The following is a 17,948-nucleotide window of genomic DNA, read 5'->3' on the forward strand; positions in this document are numbered from 1 at the left end:
GCTCCCCTCACGGCGGCCCCGCCCCTCCCGCCGTTGCCATGGCGGCGGCTGAGCCTGAGCCGGGCCCGGCCCCGCGGGCGCACGGGGGGCGGGCGGCGGCTGCGGGCCGGGGCTCGGCGCTGCCGGGCGGGCGCGGGACGAGCGGCGGGGCCGGGAGCCGCAGGTGGGTACGGGCACGGCGACGGGGACGGCAAACGGCCCTTGTACCGGGGCCGGAGCGCGGCGAGGAGCGGCCTCGCCTCTCTCCGTAGCTGGGGGTGGGGGGGCTCCGTGCCGCTGCGGTTTGCCCGCGTTCGCCCTCCGCCGCGGTGCCGGGCCGTGCCGCACGGCTGCCGGGAGCCCCGGGCTGCCTCCGGCAGCCTGCCTGTGCCGCTCGTACCGCGCTGCAGCCGGGCGAGGCGATGCTCCGGGCGGCTGCACCCCTGCCTTCCCCCAGCCCTCGCCTTTGTGGCGCTGCGAGGCGGGGGGTGTGTGTGGGGGGGGGGGGGCACGGGTCTGCTGGCGGCAGGGGAAGGGAGGGGAAGGCCTGGGGGCGGTGAGGGCATCTTCGCGCACGGCTCCCAAAACGCTTCGCAGCCGTCCATTGGGGCTCAGAGCCCCCCGCTGCAAGCTGGGGACGCCTTACTGAGCCCTTGGGCAGGTGGGGGAGCAGCGAGCTGAGAGATCGAAGTCACGTCCCTGTCCTGAACTGGGTGTCACAGATCCTAGGTCTGCTGATGGAGGTATTCATCCCCATGTCCTCTATGAAATCGTCTCTTATTTCTATCGGCTGCTCCATGAGCTGTTCTGGGCGCTGCAGGCCACGTGTGCTCCGGGGTTTTGAGATACTGCTGTTGCGTATACCAAAATTTCGGTGCCTGTAAGCGTGAGAAGAGTGGTTTCTGCTTAAAACAGGTCCGTGGTGGCTGCTTGGTTTGTACTGGGGCAGAACCCAGGAGCTCTGTGGTGGGTGAGGTTGCTTTAGGCAAGGCAGTGGGCAGCCAGACAGCAAGGCATGTACGGGGCTGACGAGGTAAATGCAGAAAGCCTGGACACCTGCCGTGATGTGTGTGACAGCCTGCCTCACGAAAGAGAAGCCCGGACAGGAGGTGGGCCGTGTGCGAGGTCTGGTTCCCATCCAGTGCTTCTATCGATCTCCTTTAAGGTTTTCAACCGAAGAACCCCGGCTGCAGTCTCAGGTTTAAGTCTCGCTGCCCTGTCTGTAGGGCACAGCACAGGACAATGATTGCCCCAAAGTGTTCACAAAGCCTAAAGCTACCCCAGTGTAAGAAAAGCCTACTGCCGACTGGGTGACATTGTATAGCTCCCAGTAGCCACAGGGGAAAGGGAAAGGAGCAGGCTGAGTGCTCACATGCCTTTTCTGGGTTTTAATACCCAGCTGGTGTTTGCAGATCTCTGGGCAGGCTGATCCAGCCTTATGAGATATGCTGGCAACCCTTATTTCTTACTGTGTGACTTCGTAGGAGTTAAAAGTTCCTCTCTAACGAACACCCCCCAAGAAGCAAGAGGCCAGGCATCTCAGGGCAATGCAGTTGCAAGAGGCATCGCTTACTGCTGGCAGGCGAGCTGCGGTTTCGCAGTTTGGTTCCTTTCCAGCGTTTTGGAGGGACAGTTCCTGTAGAGAAGAGGGAGCAAGCATAGCTCCAGGGCCTCCACTGCTGGGCACCAGCCAATTACTGTCATATCAGATTAGCTCTATGGCACATTAGCACTCATTTATGTTAATACAAATGCAGCATGACTGCTCCATACTATTGATGGAACTATCGTATTTACAGCCCTGTAATGTGACTAATTGGAAGGGAGGTTCTGGTTACAAAACCATGGACTTCCAAGGTGATTCCTGCTGCCGCTTCCCTGTAGCCAATTGTGTGAAGCATGAAGATCGAGCCTCTAGAAGACGTAATCCGCTTTTTAGTTAGCGTCAGTGCGGATACGCTTTTGGCAAACTCCAGGAAAAAAAATCCCGTATCACAAAAGGAGCGGGAAGAGCTTGTGATTCTTTCCACCTTGCCACAATCCGGACCCGGTAACCTGCGCCCCCGTAGCTGTGTCTTGGCCGCTGAGAAGGGCTCTGCTGCCCGTGCTCCCCAGCAGCCTGGCCCTTGAGCCCCGCGTTAAGATTCCCCAGCTGCTGCCGCAGTGTGAGCGCGTTCTGCTTGTCCAGAGCAGCTCGGCAGCAGCAGTCCTGGGTGTTTGTGAGCTGGGGAGGCGTAACGTGCCCGTTCTTTGCCCAGGTCTGTAGAGCTGTCTGCAGCTTGGTGGCTGCCCGGCTCAGCCGTCACCTGCTGACGTGCCGAGGATGCACCCGCTTGTCCCCGGGAACAAACGAGGCTCCTCCGGCCAGAGCCTGCACGAGTTTCGCAGTCCCTGCTTCGTAATTAGCTCAGCCTCGGCTTCCATCTGCTTTGCAGCTCGCAGCAGCCCTCACAGCTGGTTCCTGGCAGCCATTAGCACCTTGCAGCAGAGGAACAGCTTCAGCTGTGAGTCTTGGGAAGATGGACAGGGCTGGCAGCACCAGCGAGCTTGGGAGAAATGACGAGGGAGGAGAAGACGGATGCGTGGACGCGGGGAAGGAAGGTGGACTGTGAACATACGTGATGGGGGGGAAACGAAGCGACAGGTGGGAAGCGCTGCAAGCCCCTGCTCCGTGGGGATGAAGGATGGGAGCTGCAGGGGGGAAGGAGGCAGGGAGCTCAGAGGCTTTTGGGAGCAGAGCAAGGGGTTCTCTGCTGCCACGGGGCTGTGTTTTACTGCCGCCAGCCCGCTGCCCAGCCTTCAGGGCTGCTGGGCCAGTCCTGAGCCACTGCAGTGTGCAGTGTCCTCATCCCCAGAGCCCTCCCTGCTCCCCGTTACCACAGCAGGCACCAGCATCGTTGTGTGAGGAGCTGCCGTTTGCTGCTCAAGGACAGCAAGGACAGGGGGAAGTCTGTGATTTCAGGAATTAGTTATGGAAAGCTGGGACCCTCAGGCTGAGGTAATGAGAATAGCTGGAGAATTAGGCAGTTCCCATATTCATGAGATGACAGACTGCGGTTCCTTTGCCAAGGCTGCATTAAATACGCTGAGGGGCAGAGGAGTTTTCTGGCTTTGCTAACAGCTGCTTCAAGGTGAAGCACAAGGGGAGAAAGGAAAAAATCCACCGTCTTTTGTTAGTTGTTGAGCTATGGAACAGCTTGGGGCCTGGAATAATTCAGGGTCCTCTGTAGACCTTTTAGAACCTGGATTTGAGACAGTCCCCTCATCTCCTAGAAATAACCTAATGGGGAATTAAACAGCACCTGTCCTAAAGGCTCCTTTCCAGGAATGAACTAACGATGCTTCTGAAATCCTTCTCCACCTCCTGTCCTAGGCAGGAAGTCAAAGTGCAGCGGTGTTTGCTTATGAATTGGTCACGGATTTGTATTTTGCAAGTGTTTTTAGCTAGTGAGAGTGTCTACGCCCTTGCCTCCCCTGCTGCTGAAATGCTTAAAGATACGTGTAAGAAAAAAAAAACGTTTTTCCTTGGGGAGATGAAGCTTCAGCAGATGCTAGTGGGAGTTTACACTCTTGCTTCTCTGTCAATGCTTGCAGAAGCAGCCAGACACTGCACTGTAGGTACGGGGCTAGAGCTGCTCCGGTCAGACACCGCACGGCCCCTCCTGGGGCTTCCCTGGCATCCGGGAGCAGAGCTGGCAGTGCCCTGTCAAAACTCATTTGTTTGTGACGGGGCAGCCCCCCTCTGCCTGAAGGCACTCGGTGACTGAAAGGTGGCAGTGGCTGGGACCTCGAGCGGGTGATTCACAAGGCTGTCAGCGCACCGCTGAGCCTCTCGTGGAAGGCTTTTCCCCCCGGGAGGAAGGGAATTAAGGACCCTCGGATGCCGAGGAGAGACAGCTCCGCTCAGACCTAGCCCAGCAGTGATACACGTTAGTTCCCGGTGTCACAGCCAGGCAGAGCTGCTGTGACAGATTTATCTGCTGACTTTGTAGCTTGCCTCAAGGACAGCTCGCCTGCCAGTCCTGTGATCGAGTCTGCTCTCATCTTCGGGGACCTTGCTCGGAAAGCCCACCCTGCAGAGAGATCTAGGGGTAAAGCAGCAGCTCGGAGTGTGACTGGAGCAGAAATAGCACCAGCCGTGGTCGGTGCTGAATGGCAGCTGCGTCCTCAGGACTAACAGGGCATCAGTGACAGTGATCAGCTCTGCGCTGAGGTGTTCCTGTCACTCAGGGCGCCGTGGCCAGCCCTTCCCTAAGAGCAGGGGCTTTCCGTTCCCCCAGTCTGCAGTCGGAGCACAAAGCCGCCTGCAGGCAGCGAGATGTTGGCACAAAGGACAAGCTACTCCCTGTCCTGCATCATTCGCAGCTCAGATCCCAAGCTGCAGAGGACTTTGGGGCAAAGATGCGCTAATCAGTGCTGAGTGGGCAGTCTGCTGAGAGCCTTCTTGGTCTTGGTGTTTCTCTACCCTAAATCCCCGTGGACAAAGAGCTGGAGTGCTCAGAGTTCACTTCTGAATAAGGCAGAGGGAAGACTCCTTGGACAGGAGTTGCAAGGTCATCTCTTACAGGATGTTTCCCTTCCCAAAATGTGAATACCGTAAACCTTTTCCTCTCTTCTGGTCATACCAGGCCTGAGAACCCAAGCTGTGTGCTGAATTCAAGCCAGTTGCCTGACAGCACTAGAGACAAGAGATTTCCCGTGACTTGAGACCCATCTGTGATTAACCAAGTTCTTGTTTTAACCTGCGTTACAGACAGTAACTTACCGCAGTCACGCTCGGATCACATTCATCTTTGCCTTGGGATGTGGTTCCACTGCTTCTTGTGAGGATCGATACGGTTTCATTGCTGATCCTCGCTGTGGTAGTTTAACCTGGCAAAACCTCAGGCCTGAGCTGAACGGAGACCTCTCAATTACACGGAGATCTTCCAGCGCTCCCTCAGGAGGCCTGGTTTGCGGTACTTAACCGTTTTGCACTGATGTGCCCCGTTTTTTACCGCAGCTGTTGCAACAGCTCTGTTGCCTGCGGGCAGTCAGGTTTGTGCAACGCAAGATAACCTGCCTGCGAGCCGCGATGTGGCAGTCCTCTTCCTGCTCCGAGGGCACGGCGTGGCTTTGGAAAGCAGAGCCTTGTGCTTGGAGAAGCCGTGCCTGCAGCGGGGAGACCTCACAAGTCGTTAGCTCGGCTGCTGTGGAAGCTCGGTGTTGTTGAGAGCGGACAGCAGCCAGGGTTACAGGTGGGGGGAAAAAAAGAAAAGCAAATCTGGTTTTGGAAGAGGAAGGAGTGGGCTGTGGAAGCCTTCCTTGCTGATAAGCAGCCCCCGTGCTGATCAGCTCTTGAAGATTAAGATGTACAGCGTCTTTGGTAGAGTCCCAGGACATGGGGAGGATGAGCTCCAGGCTCCGCGAGCCAGCTCTGCTGATAGCCTTGTGCTGCCACAGCCGGTCACATCTTTCTGGGAAGATTTTCTGTCCTTTACCCCAGGGTCTCTCTCACCTGTTTGCTGTGCAGCCATGTCCCAGCGGACACAGTCAGTGCTCCTCTACACCACTGTGTTACTTCTGTCATTTCTCCCCAGTCAGACAGGGGAGCGATAACTGCAGCGCTTCCTACCCTGGCTCTCAGAACACACCTCAGGCTTCACTGTAGCCGTAGCATGAAGCAAATCCCTAAGACAGGCGGCCCAGCCCAGAGACAGCCACGGGCACGTCAGCCGTCCCCTCCGTGCTTACGGCAGCGCCGCGTGCATCGGTGCGTAACTTGGTTTTGTACCGGGTGGCTTTGGGTCGCCGTGGGAAGAAGCTCCCTGCTGCCTCTGCTCCATCCAGAGGGATGAGAGTCAGCAGCGTGCTGTGAGGCGCTCGTGGTGCGGTGGGGAGACCTAAACCACAATCCTCCTTGGGCTAAGCGATGTTGAGGACGCCTCTCTGGGTGCCTGCGCGGTGGCTCTGCTCTCACCTCGTGCTGCGGTGGCTGCTGAGGCAGGCGGAGCGCGGTGACAGAGGACGTGCTGTCTGTGCGTCGCGCGTCCCTCTTCCACTTGTGGGAGCCAGCCGCGGAGCTGAGCCGAGGCAGAGCCACGCAGGGCCTTGTGGAGGAGCAGGTACCAAGGTGTGAGCGGGGGATGCTGCTCCAAGCATGGCTCCGGCTGGTGATTCACACAGGGCTGCAACAAAGCGGTCGTGGGAGTGAAGTGGGGATTGCTCGGGGGGCAGGTGGTGGCCCTTTGGGATGCGGGGAGGCCAGAGGGAGAGGAGTTCACAGCAAGGCGTGCAAAGATGGGTTAAGAGCCTGGGCTGGTAGCAGAGGGTGCTCGGTGATGGGGAAAAGGAATTTCTCTAGTGAGGAAGAGAGGGAGTAGCGAGGGTGGCTGTGCTGGAAGCGGGATGAGAGGGGAGCGTGCAGCTCCCTGGGAGCAGGGAAAAGGCAGAGCAGGGCGGGGGTGAGCCAGGGCTGGTGGAAGCTGGCTGTGCGTTGGCTTGGGAGGGCCTTGTAAGCAGGGCAGGAACCCTGCGCCTGAGTGCCAGGCGCCGGGGAGATTCAGCCCCAAGGCGGCGGGTGGGTGACGTGACTCCTCTGAGGAAGAGCAAGGAGCAGGATGCCTGGCCTCTGAAGGGGTTCCCTGCTTACCCTGCCCTGTCCGCTGCCCGCTCCTGCTGCTGTTTGCAACACGCAGTTAGCGTTTGGAAAAAGCAGTGCCCTTGTACAGCGCCCCCCGGCTTCAGAAGAGTTCTTCCAGCATTGAATTTGGCCCATGGATTTTAATTACTCTTCACTGTGCTGGTAATGAGAGCCAGTGGAGTTGTACTGATTTTATTTCCTTTTAATTTGTTATGATGCTCTGGATGCAGATTAACTTTCCCGGCTCGATACGTATTATTGATTCATCTTGCCTCGTGATGTGGTAAAGGGCCCGAAGAGGTTGCCAATTTCACTGCAGCTTCCCGTAGTAGCTCTGTACCCCATGTCGCGTCTCCTCGCCCTGGCGGTAGCCAAAATCGGGTACCTCTGCTTGCGTCTGGTTGGGTTCTTCACATCAGTAACGAAGGACAAAATCAGGCCTGTGGCAGTGTTTCTTTACAGTTCCCTTTCTGCTCCGTTCGCTGACCAAATTTGCCTGGGGGAGAGCAGTGCTGGGAGCAGAGTGGCCTTCCCTCAGTTCAGGGTCTGAACAGTAACTTCACCTGTAGAGTATCACTTTTTCCTTCTCTTGCCAAAGAACCCGTCAGCTTCATGGCCAGTTCAGTACAGGAACACGTGTGCTGATCGTGTAGCACCGGGCAAGCCAAGATTAAGGAGATAAGAGGTACATACTGCTTTGTCTTTTCACACAGCTTACTTTGGGGCTTAGAAGCCCATATCCAATTAAAGCAGCTGGGCAATTAACATGGAAACAGTTGAGCCTGGTCTTTGTTTAGTGCATGTAAATATGGCTGCTCCAGCTGCAAGGAAGCCTCGGACTTGTCTGAGTGGGTCTGGTCCTGTCCCCGTTATCTCCATCTTATCACTGAGGAACTGCTGTCACCAGCTTCCTGAGAGATACTGGGCAACAGGCTGGGGAAATGCTTTTTGGAAGGCTGTAAAGTAGCAGTGGGCAGAAAAATTGAGGTAAATTGGGTGATAAGTCAGGTACTGGGTTCTTGATGCCAAACATCATCATCCTAGGGAGGCTGGGGCAGTATCCCACAGACCCACAGCCACGCGTCCTGCGTTAGCCCAGCAGTGTCACGTCGTCCTTGTAGCCGGCAGCATTTCCCCAAAACACCCGGCGTCACTCAGGAAGAGCAAAAGCTTTGGGGACCTAGTGATTCACCAGAGAAGGTGCTCACACCGCCCTAGGCGGAGCTGTACGAATACATCCTTGTGGCTTGGTTCCACCATGCCCTTAGGGAAAATAAAAAGGCATTTCACTTTTCTTCTTCCTGCCTAGGCAAAGCCAAGTTTATCTCTTGGCTGGGCTCCTCCTCAGCAACACCGAGCGCGTGGTGAGCACGGCACCGCCGAGGGCCCACGTGGGAGAAGGGCCCTTCTGTTCCCTCACTTGCACCCAGGAAACAAATGTGTCTCTGCAAGCCCCTTACGGGCTGTTTGGTGATCCCAGCTGCGCCAGCCTCCCCAGAGACCCAGCCAGCTCAGCCTCATCCATTTTATTTCCTTAAGGTGGAAAAATGTAACTGAAGCATCTAGATTATCAAGCATCTTGATTTACACCAAGTCTGCCTTCCTTTCTGCCTGGAGTAAGTACTGGGCTCGTTCCCTTCTCTGACTTTTTTCATTGCTTAGGCTGAGAGAGGAGAAACCAGGTGGATGTATGAACAGGCTCCAGGCTCTACCCTTCGCCAAAATTGTTTTCATTGAAATGTGCTTTTAATATCTTCCTGAAAAAAGTGGGATTGTATCAGAACAGGTAAAACCCTTGCTTCTCTACTTCCCTGACAGTCCCTACCTCACAGGATCACTTGGAAGCAAGCAGCATCTCTCCAGGATTTCTTTGGCGTTTTGTGGTGTGGGTTTTTTTTAATGATTTACTCTTGCCTCCCTGCTGGAGCTCCCTGGAGCACTGATCGCGTCTCAGGGATGATGCCTTGCTTAGAGAAAATGCTGTAAAACCTACTGGTCTCCTCAAGGAACAAAGCAAAGGACGCCACACAGCAGCTGGTGTTGTCTGGCAAGTCAGAGAGGTGCTGTGCCTCTTAAACAGAGTACATCATCCCCATCATCACTAGTCAGGTGCCATTTCAGGAACAGAACAGGAAAAACAGAAAGGAAAGGAGAAGAAAACGATGGTGAAAGGCAGGAAAACTTTCTATCCCAAAGCATCTGCACAGACCCGACCGCACACCCTCACGTGCTACCCTAGTGGTGTGTCGAGAGGCAGGCGTGCTTCGTGGACGGGCCCTTTGATACCACGGTCCGGTCCCTGCCTGCCTCCCTGTTCCCTTACAGCTCGGGATGGGAAGGCACCCGTGCCCTTTGAGGCAGGTAGAGCCGTGGCAGCTTCTGCTGGTGCTTTTTTGGAGCCGTTACACTCGAACGGAGGTCCCAGAGTTCAGTTAATTCAAGTAATTACCGTTCAGTTTTAGAAAACCTTTCTCTATTTTTCTGGGTGCTCACGAACCGCAAGGAGAGGAAGGATCCGGTTCCTGCAGGTGCCGGCGGGTTGTTTTATCACCCCCCTTTCACAGGTAGCAGAGCTGAAGCACAGGGAGTGGAGCGCCTCACCTGGGAGGACCCCAGGAGATCAGGGACCCCTCAGTGTGTTACCAGGTCACAACCTGTTGGCTGCAGCTCTAAGAGTTACAGCAATCGCTTCATTCACACACCAGGGTGAGAAGACACAACGTCAGCTCGTGGCTTCTCCAAACTGTCTTAACCCGTGTCAACGAAGAGCTCAGGGCTGAAAATCGACGCTCTGTGACCTTCCGCAGAGAGGAGACAGCGAGAGGAGAGAGTGCTGCCCCCGCTTCGGGGCAAGGGGAGTGCACCTGAATTTTTAAAATGCTCTCGCAAGTGACTGATGAAGCAGCGTTTCTGGAGAGTGGAAAGAGAAGAAATTGGGGGTCTCTTCCCATGGGGCCAGGTCAAATGTCTCGTGAAGTCGATTGCCGACATCGGAGTACTTCTACCAAAATCTTTCAGCCACTGAGGCCCGGGCAAAATCATGTGCTTTGGCTGAAGCAAGAACGGCAGCCAGAAATAAAATCTGACTTGAGGCGATTGACAGGCGTGAAGATCTCTCCTTATTCCCCAGGATCTCGAGTCAAAGGCCTTCTCGTCTGCCTTAACGTGCCTTGCTGTGCCATCAGGGCTTCACAGCTTCCTGGGCGCCTGGCGGCGGGCGGAGGGAGGCCGTGCTAGGTGGAGCTGGAGCTGAGAAGGGTGCCGTCGCGGGACAGCTGGAAGGAGAGGAGGTGCGGGGCTCCTGGAGGGTCTGCGTCTGTGTGGCTCTCGGGGAGTTTCACGATTGCATTAGGAGACCCTGTACCAGCAGCTGGGAGGAAGGAGGGCGTTCGCTGCATTTACCTATTTTTCTTCTCTCTTTATTAACTGCAGTTCCTCTGACCTCCACAGAAGGAGGAAACAGAGGAAGAGAAATGTGCAATTTTCCTTTTCTTGACAGCCATCTAATTACAGCGCCTGATTTTCCTGCTGCTTTTGCACATTTACCATTGGCCAGCAGAGTTGAGAAAAAGGCCTTGTTTCATCCAGTGGCACAAGATTAAGTTAACAGGACTCTGTTCCGGGGCTACTGACATGCTTCCAAAATGCAGCTCTGACATTGCCCAGGCTGTGGGTAATTTGATTCTCGTGCTGACGAAAGCCCTGAGCAGCAGCAAAGCTTGCACCTTAAGAACTGCATGCTCAAGGTGGTAGTGCCTACGTCTCTGCATGTTCAGCTAGCATATTTTCAAACACAATGACCATAAAAGCAAGTCAATATCTTCGGACATCCTTAGTTTATAGTAAATATCAAAATCTGAACTTGATTTCGCTAAGAGTCATGAGATATGGAGCCGTTACCTTCTGCAAAATGTGATGGCTGAGGCAGAATGCTTCGTGCCCCGGTAAAAATCCGTGGTGTTAGCTGGGTGACTTCCATGTGAGAGACCTTGGCTGTTCTCACAGATGGCAGCTGGATGACCTCAGCAACCGGAATAAGGGCCTCTCGCTTCACGTGGAGAAAGTCCTTCGATCTTTAACTAGCTAATCTTTGATTTTATTTTTTTTATTTAAAGATTTTTGGGCACTGTGCAGTGCTAAGGAGGATCTTGCTGAGCTCCTGTTACCTCAGCAGCAGCTGATACGTGATGAATTATTCAAGAATAGCCAGTTCCTTCATTAATTTTAATAACTCAAAATTTCCACCATGTTCTAGGCAGCGCTGCCAGCTGGGATGTGATAAGGTAAGCCCATTATTTCCTGGTGTCTTTTTCATTGTCTCTGGGTTTACACACCTGAGGGCTTTTAGAGCGAACAAGAGATTAGTATCAGACAGTGCTAATTTGGGGCAGATCTACAGCAGGCAGAAGAGGTGACAGAACTCCCCCGTCTCTCATGGGGTCCCAAAGCCCTGTCCTTTCACAGGGAAGATGGCTTTGCATGTACAGAAATGGCCTCAGCTGCTGAGTGCTGGCCTCTGGGACAGAGCGTAACCCTTCAGCCAGATGGCCTGGCCTCCGCAGCAGCTGAGAGGCACTTCAGAGGCACTTCCCTTCTTTCATACAGACTGACTCTCCTGAAATTGGTACCAGGTCTCTAATATTTCCCCGGAGCAGGCAGACTGTGGTATTTGTGAGCCAGTCCCATTCAGTAAGCAGCTACGTGGATCAGTCTCACACGTAGCACACGCGGGCACTGCTGTTAACACCCATGCAGGCAGCATCTCGGCACGCTGCATGCATCCCGTCCAGGGTGCTGCTGAACCCCCACGCAGCACAAAAGCTGCCACCGAAAGTAAACCGAAAGTTCATCTGTTGACTTTTGTAACTTACCTTTCCCTGAGGTTCTGCTCAAATCCAACAACAGGAAATACTTTGTGACACAGAAGCACTATTAGCAGTTTCTTCAGAGAGAATAAGTTGTCGTGAGGATGTGACCAGATGTAGCATAGCTGCGCTTTACTGCACATGCAAGGAAGGCAGAAATCTCTGCAGCTGCTTTTGTTGTCACGTATATTAGAGGAGGGAAGACGAACTGCTGGGGAGAGGAGAGGCTGGACACCAGCGGTGCTGAACACGAATTGTTTACAGCCACGGTGATGAATCAGCCCGCAGATGAGCCCACGAGTAACTGACCTGCCAGCAGCTATGCGGTGCGTGCTCATGAATATACTGCTAATAACGCAGCCAAGTGCAGCAGCTCATCCACGGATCTGGCACCAAGCCTCCGGGAGATGAAAGGCAGACCTTGCTAGAGGAAGGTCACAGCTCTGGGAGATTTAACGATTTGATCTTTGGGGCTGGAACATGAAAGAATAGCACCTGATAGTGAGAAATACACGCGAGGCTCCTCACAGTCTATTAAATAGCAATATCCACGTGTCTGCGTTTCAAGAGGTGGAGGGACATTGGCAGATCTCTGCAACCGTTGTACCTGCTGGCTCTTCTAGTCGCCTCCCACAGACACAGGGCTCTGTTACCTGCGTCTTACCCAGTCCCACTACTCATCACAGCCCCCCAGAAGATTGTTCTGGGGGTTACAGATCTTCACTAGGAAATCATGCACCTCTCTCTAGTCTGCTGTGGTCTAGCTCCTGTTCCCAGTCAACAGGAATGCGCTGCTCTGATCTATCTTCCAACCTGACCCAAATCTACGGCCAGTCTTATCTCATGTCTTGGTATTAAAACAAACCGGAAAAGTGAATGGTCTCAGGTTGATGTTGTAGAGCTCCCCAGACGGTTAGTGCTGAGCAGCTGACAGAGGCAGCTTGCTACTTACTCTACCTTCATGGCACTGCAACCGACTGTTGTTCCACTTCTGGAATGAGACTATGCTTTTAGGACCCAACATACTTCAGCTACTTCATGCCATCATTAATCCTGCAGCTCTTTATTCCCCCTTTTGTCTTTTTTTCCCTTATCAGTTTTCTGCAATTCTTAGCCTGTCATTTTTATTTATCACTCTCCGTATCCCCAGTGTTTATACACATACCACGCTTGCTTTCACTTTCCCAATAAACAGGAATCCGATTTTTTCCCAAGCCAATGTATTTATTTTCTTCAGTTGCAGGACTGTGGCTGTTTGAACATCTAGCCAAAAAAACACAAACAACCCAAAATAACCAACTCTCAATTATCATTTGTATTTTTCTATTTGAGGATTCGAGGTTCCCTGTTTACCTGGCTCACGGTTGTTCTCAGCTCTCGGAAAGCTCCGTTTTTAGAGTCCTAATGACGGATAATTGGCGGGCGCTGGGCTGTTTGCACACAGCGAATCTGACTGTGTACCGATCAGTGGTAGCTAAGCAACCAGCTATGGTTTTAGTTCTGTGATCAATTCCTTGCTATCTGTCAAGATGAAGTCTAACCCAGTACATACCCACAAGGGATGGAACAATTTGGGGATTTCAGGAGCCATCGTGGGTAGGACTGGCAGATTTAGGCAGTGACGGCAAACGCTTTCGCGCTTTATCCATAAAGGCAGATAACTGTGCCCACATGGGAAGAGCGGAGCAGGCCCCGTGGCTGTGTCTGGATTCAGCCAGCAATCCCACCAGTGCCAGAGAAAACCCTAATCCCACACAGCTCTGCTGTCACCCAGCAAGCCAGGTTGGCCAGGCCAAGGTCAGCATGCATACAGCCTCGACCGGGCAAGGGCCGAGGCAAGGATTTAAATGCAGCTTCCAGGCCAGGGGAGGCTGGTCAAGGTAACGAGAGGCTGTTTCACTAAGGGCTGTGATACCCCTCACCCTAGACCCGGAGCTGCTTTGCTCCCTAACTTCTGTTCCTGAGGAATCACTCTTAGATGCTTCATCTAAAAGAAATCCGATTTAGCTTCATGCAAAAACAGAAAATGCGGTCTGCGTGGGGCCTCCGCACTCTTCTATCACTGCCCACCTGCAAAGAGCATTTTCTGGTGCTCAGAAAGAGATCTTTGCAAGCTCTATCTCCAGACTCTCTGCACTTCCCCCTTTTTGCTGTTCCTGCTTGCTGAAAGGAGCCATATGGATTTTGTACTGAATGTCACATAAATGCTAATACGTAAGTATATTTAGAGGTGGCATATGGGCAATAGTCAATGGGAACGAGCGCTTTTTTGGTTCAGATTATACAGGCGAGTTCAGTGAAGCCAGCTGCTGTACTGGGTTAGGCAGGAAGCTTCATTCACCTGGGGTCCCAGGTCCAAATCTCTGCTGGGGTTGTTTCTGCATGTGGCATCTCTGCCTGACTTTATCACCAGCACCGATGTTTGCTGGCAGGTGTAGAAAATCCTGAAGACTTCAGCCCTTGAAAAAAAAAACCCACAACGTGTATTCTGATCTGGGAGATGCTGTATGGCAGACAGATCTGACTGCCCTTTGGAGTGTTAGAGGCACAAACGTCCTTGTTTTGTAGAGAGTCAGCACAGAAGAGTTGGGCTGCAGAACAGTCTGTTACAGTAAGCAGATGAAGGAAATTCTTTGAGCTTTCAATCCTCCTTGAGCCTCAGAAAGCTTTGGGATATGTTGGAGGCTGTGAGTTTCAGTGTCCTTTCCTCGGGGGTTCCAATACAACTCACGGTGGTTCCGTGCACCACAGCTGCTGGTGCGCCTGCCTCGGCCAGGGAGCGGGAGCCTTGCCTGTGCGAAGAAATTTCCTGCAAAATAGACTTTACTCTTTTTATTTTTCAGTGACTGGGGGATTTAATCTTGGAACCTCAAACAACAAAAAATTCCAAGCTGAGCAGAGATGGAAAGTTTTCATGAGACTGTAGCTAGTATCCCCTTTGATGATAGCATGATTTTATCTGCTCTGATTAAAAGGTTAACTGGATTTGGAGCATTTATGCAGAAAGGAAAGCTGACAAGATCCTGATGGATTTTTACAACTTGCTCAGGGGTTGGCTTATAGCAAATCCACTGTGGTCATTACGTTCCCCACTTCTGTCACAGCCTGATGTCTCTTGTTTATAGCCTCGCCCGCAACGTTAAATAGCAGTCATAAAGCATTTTGCTACTGGTCCTGCCAGCTGATGAGCCCATTTTAAGCCCTGCTCATTGCATCGCATGCATCTCTCTTTGCATGGGGAAGTAGCTAGTTTTGAATGTCACCCAGCCCTACAGAGGCAAGTGGGAAGATGGATTATGCTGGCAGCCATCCATCCATCTGCTCATCTGCCAACACTAATGTTTAGCTTTTCAGGCTCCCAGTTGTCTTAAATAAGGCTGACCTACAGGATCTGGGGTGGGAAAGGTCACATAGCTCGTTTTGTCTTCTACTTCTTAAGTGGTAATTAAGCTTTCTGAGGTGTTATAGCTACGTGTAGGAATTCTTGATGGGCAGTATTTATGAAGCTGAGGTTAAATCCCTTGCTGAGGTGCTGTGGTGTATGAGATGCTAACCATCAGATTGGCTGCTCCATCTGCACCCTGTCTTCTCAAGGTACTCCTTAAAAAACGTTTACAAAGGTTTCATATTTGTTTATCAGGAGTGACTGGGTATCTGCATAGACAGTATTTCCCCTCTTTTGATTGATAACACCCAATTGTATCAATAGAGTGGTTCTGTCCCTCCTTCGGGCAGCTGTGGGTACTTTGAGACAACCACAAAGCTGCAGACTTTGAGTGCTGTGACACAGGAGCAGGAGCCACAATAGTTATTAGAAGAAAGCTGGTTGTTTGCCTGCAGCTCAGCTGTGATGCGCCTGGTTCAGCTCCTAGTAGTGTCTCCATAATTTCAATTTGCATGCAATGGCTTTCGTCCGCAACTATGCTCTGTGCTTTATTTTTTTTCACAGTTAAAAAAAAAAAAATGAGGTTAACAAGAATATAGCAACCTTCATGAGAGACATATGGAAGGAACATTTTGCAGAATGGAATGGAAGTCGTGATATGTAACTCATATTGCTAGGGAACTAGAGAGCCCAGAGCTGGCTGGGAGCAGCCAGCTTCAGAGCCTGCAGCAAGCCAGTGGCCTGGGAAGGGGCGTGGGGGTCCTTGTGGCTCTGGGTCCGGGGTGGGTCTGTGTCTCCTTTACCCTTGGCCTCATGAGGACTGTGTGACATAGCCAGTATCTGAGTCCCCAGCACAGGGTGAGGGGCTCTGGGTGACTGGCCTTACCTTCTCCCTTACTTGCTTAGAAAGAGCTGCAGAACTGCTGCATCCAGTCTTTTTTCAGCACCTTGCATATTTAGTGGCTAGCCTGCGCTGCAGGAAGATGCAGCTTACTCACAGCATCTCATGCATTTGAGCAAACAAAACCATTCTCTTGCAGCTGGTTCTAAACAGAGGGCATATCCTGCCTCTTCCCGCATCACCTGTCACTACAGAGCACCAAAAAGACGACAGAGTTGTCTAGCACTGTTGGTATGTTAAAACATACAGTTGTGGTTAGGAGCATCCTTAGAGCATATTTGTTGATATTATTCTTTCACAGAATTTGTTTCTTTCTTAGTGGTGACATTAAAACATTGCCAGTGAGCTACTTATGACATGATGCTCGTTTTACTGACAATGTTTTTTGGAGGGTGAGGTGAGGCCAGGTGTGGGTGTGGTGAGAAATCCCATGGATCTGTATCGCCTCCAGCCCAAACTCTCCAAATCCTGTTCCCGTGGGGTCACTTGGGAGTTAATGTCCAGCTGGGATTAAAGACATCCCAGAGAGATTCTCCCATCTGGAATCTATCTGATATCGTTTAAGTCAAATATCTGGACATAAGGGATCTGCTCTCAGAAACCGTTGGTGACCAGCTGTGTAGGGCAGACACCGCTTGGCAAGTTGCCCTCTGGAATACGCGCTTTTTCTGAAGGCATTTTCCCTGGTGTTGCTGAGCGGAGGAGCCCAGAGCTGCTGCCCAGCCCAAACTGGTCGCTTGTACTCAGCCCTGAGCTGCTGTGGGCAGTTCACCACCTGCCGTGTCTCTGCAGTCCCAAAATGGCTAACAGAAATACTAGCTGCACGCACAGGAGAAGTAGCAGCAGCTCCCTACAGACGGAGATCCTGTTTAAAGGAGGGGGTGTGTTCCTACAGCCTCCCCCACCTCCCAGAGAGGTAATCCAGCTCTCATCCCTGTCCAGCCACACCTGGTTGTGGTGAAACCTCCTTTCTTCCACCCATGGTGCTCACGGCCCCCCTCTCCTTGTGCCCAGCCAGAAGGACAGGGCGCTGCAGCTGGTTCTGTGCTCTCCACCCCAGCCAGCAGCAGGTCAAGCAGAGCAATTGGGCTTGCTAATTGCTAGCCACGGCCTTCCCTATAGGGAAGGCACCAGCCGGAGTCTTCTCCAGGCATCGGTGTTCCTAAAGCTTCCAGTACAGGCAGGCTGTGAAATGGGGCTAAGGGAAAAAATCACTTCCATAGCTAATTGAAATGGAGGTGAAGGGAAGAGGTGCAAATGCAAGTTGAAAGAACAGCCTTTGTCTCTGATAGTCAACTGGGAGAAATAATTTACTGGAGCATTCAAGAATATGCAACACAAGCAAATAAATGATGCTGACAGTGTGATCAAAGGGTTGCTATACGAGAGAAAGCCTCTGTCAGTGCTGGCCAGGCCTCCGTGTGCCTAGGATTCTTGCCTAATAAATTTGATGAACAGCCACATGTGATGTAGGAGAAACTCGCTGAATTTTGCTCTTGGGATCGGTTCCTGACATAAAGTGCTTTCAGACTCCATAGTCCATTAAAATCATGTTTATCAAAGGAAGCAAAAGAGAGGTGCAGCATACTTTTGTCTCCAGGTCCTGAGTTCACGTGGAAGCGAAGGACCTGAACACATCAGTGATGGAAAAGACACATCGATTGGATCTGATCTGCACAGGGCAGTTACTGGCAAAACTGACAGTGTAATGATACTGCTGCAGATACCGCTCCCTTGTGGATATCCCTATTCCATAATACCAGATCCAATCCAGTAACAACGTGCCGGAATAAGAGGGCCCACCAGGCAATTGCGTACCCGGAGAGGTACCCCTGTGTGAAGTAAAAAGCTCTGCAGTGAGTCCGTGTGTGTGCAGCTCCTAGACAAAGCACAGCAGAAAAGGCAGAGTCTTTGCTAGGAGGAAAAGCATACTCTAGGATTTACTAGCTGCACTGAAATCTGCCCCACAAAACGAGTGTCTTGCAGTTTGTCCACCCCTTGGTGGGCTTAGATAAAAAGCACGTGCAGAGGGGAGGCCCGCTGGGACTTCATCGCTTCTTTATTACCATGTCAGCAGCCTGGATTGGAAATGTTTTCCACAGAGAGAGCAAGGCCGAAGAGAGAATTGACTTTTCAGAAAACCGGTTCCTGTCCCCCAAATCCCCGGAGGCCTTGTGCAAGGTGAGAGGCCCAGCT

General features: G+C 52.5%; 1 protein-coding gene across 7 annotated transcripts in view; it reads left to right on the top strand.

Moving 5' to 3' along the window:
• The first annotated feature begins 98 nt into the window (after positions 1-98).
• LOC121072161 overlaps positions 99-17,948 on the top strand; it is a 49,252-nt gene continuing 31,402 nt past the window's right edge. For 3 of the 7 annotated variants that reach the window (XR_005821038.1, XR_005821039.1, XR_005821040.1), the window contains exon 1: positions 15,563-15,983. The gene's annotated coding sequence lies outside the window, so the exon portion shown is untranslated. Of the gene's footprint in view, positions 164-192; positions 2,624-15,562; positions 15,984-17,948 lie in introns of those variants that run through there. The other 4 variants (XR_005821037.1, XM_040561456.1, XR_005821043.1 and 1 more) reach the window with 3 other exon arrangements.

This window comes from Cygnus olor, chromosome 6 (genome assembly GCF_009769625.2).
Source record: "Cygnus olor isolate bCygOlo1 chromosome 6, bCygOlo1.pri.v2, whole genome shotgun sequence".
Taxonomy (NCBI): domain Eukaryota; kingdom Metazoa; phylum Chordata; class Aves; order Anseriformes; family Anatidae; genus Cygnus; species Cygnus olor.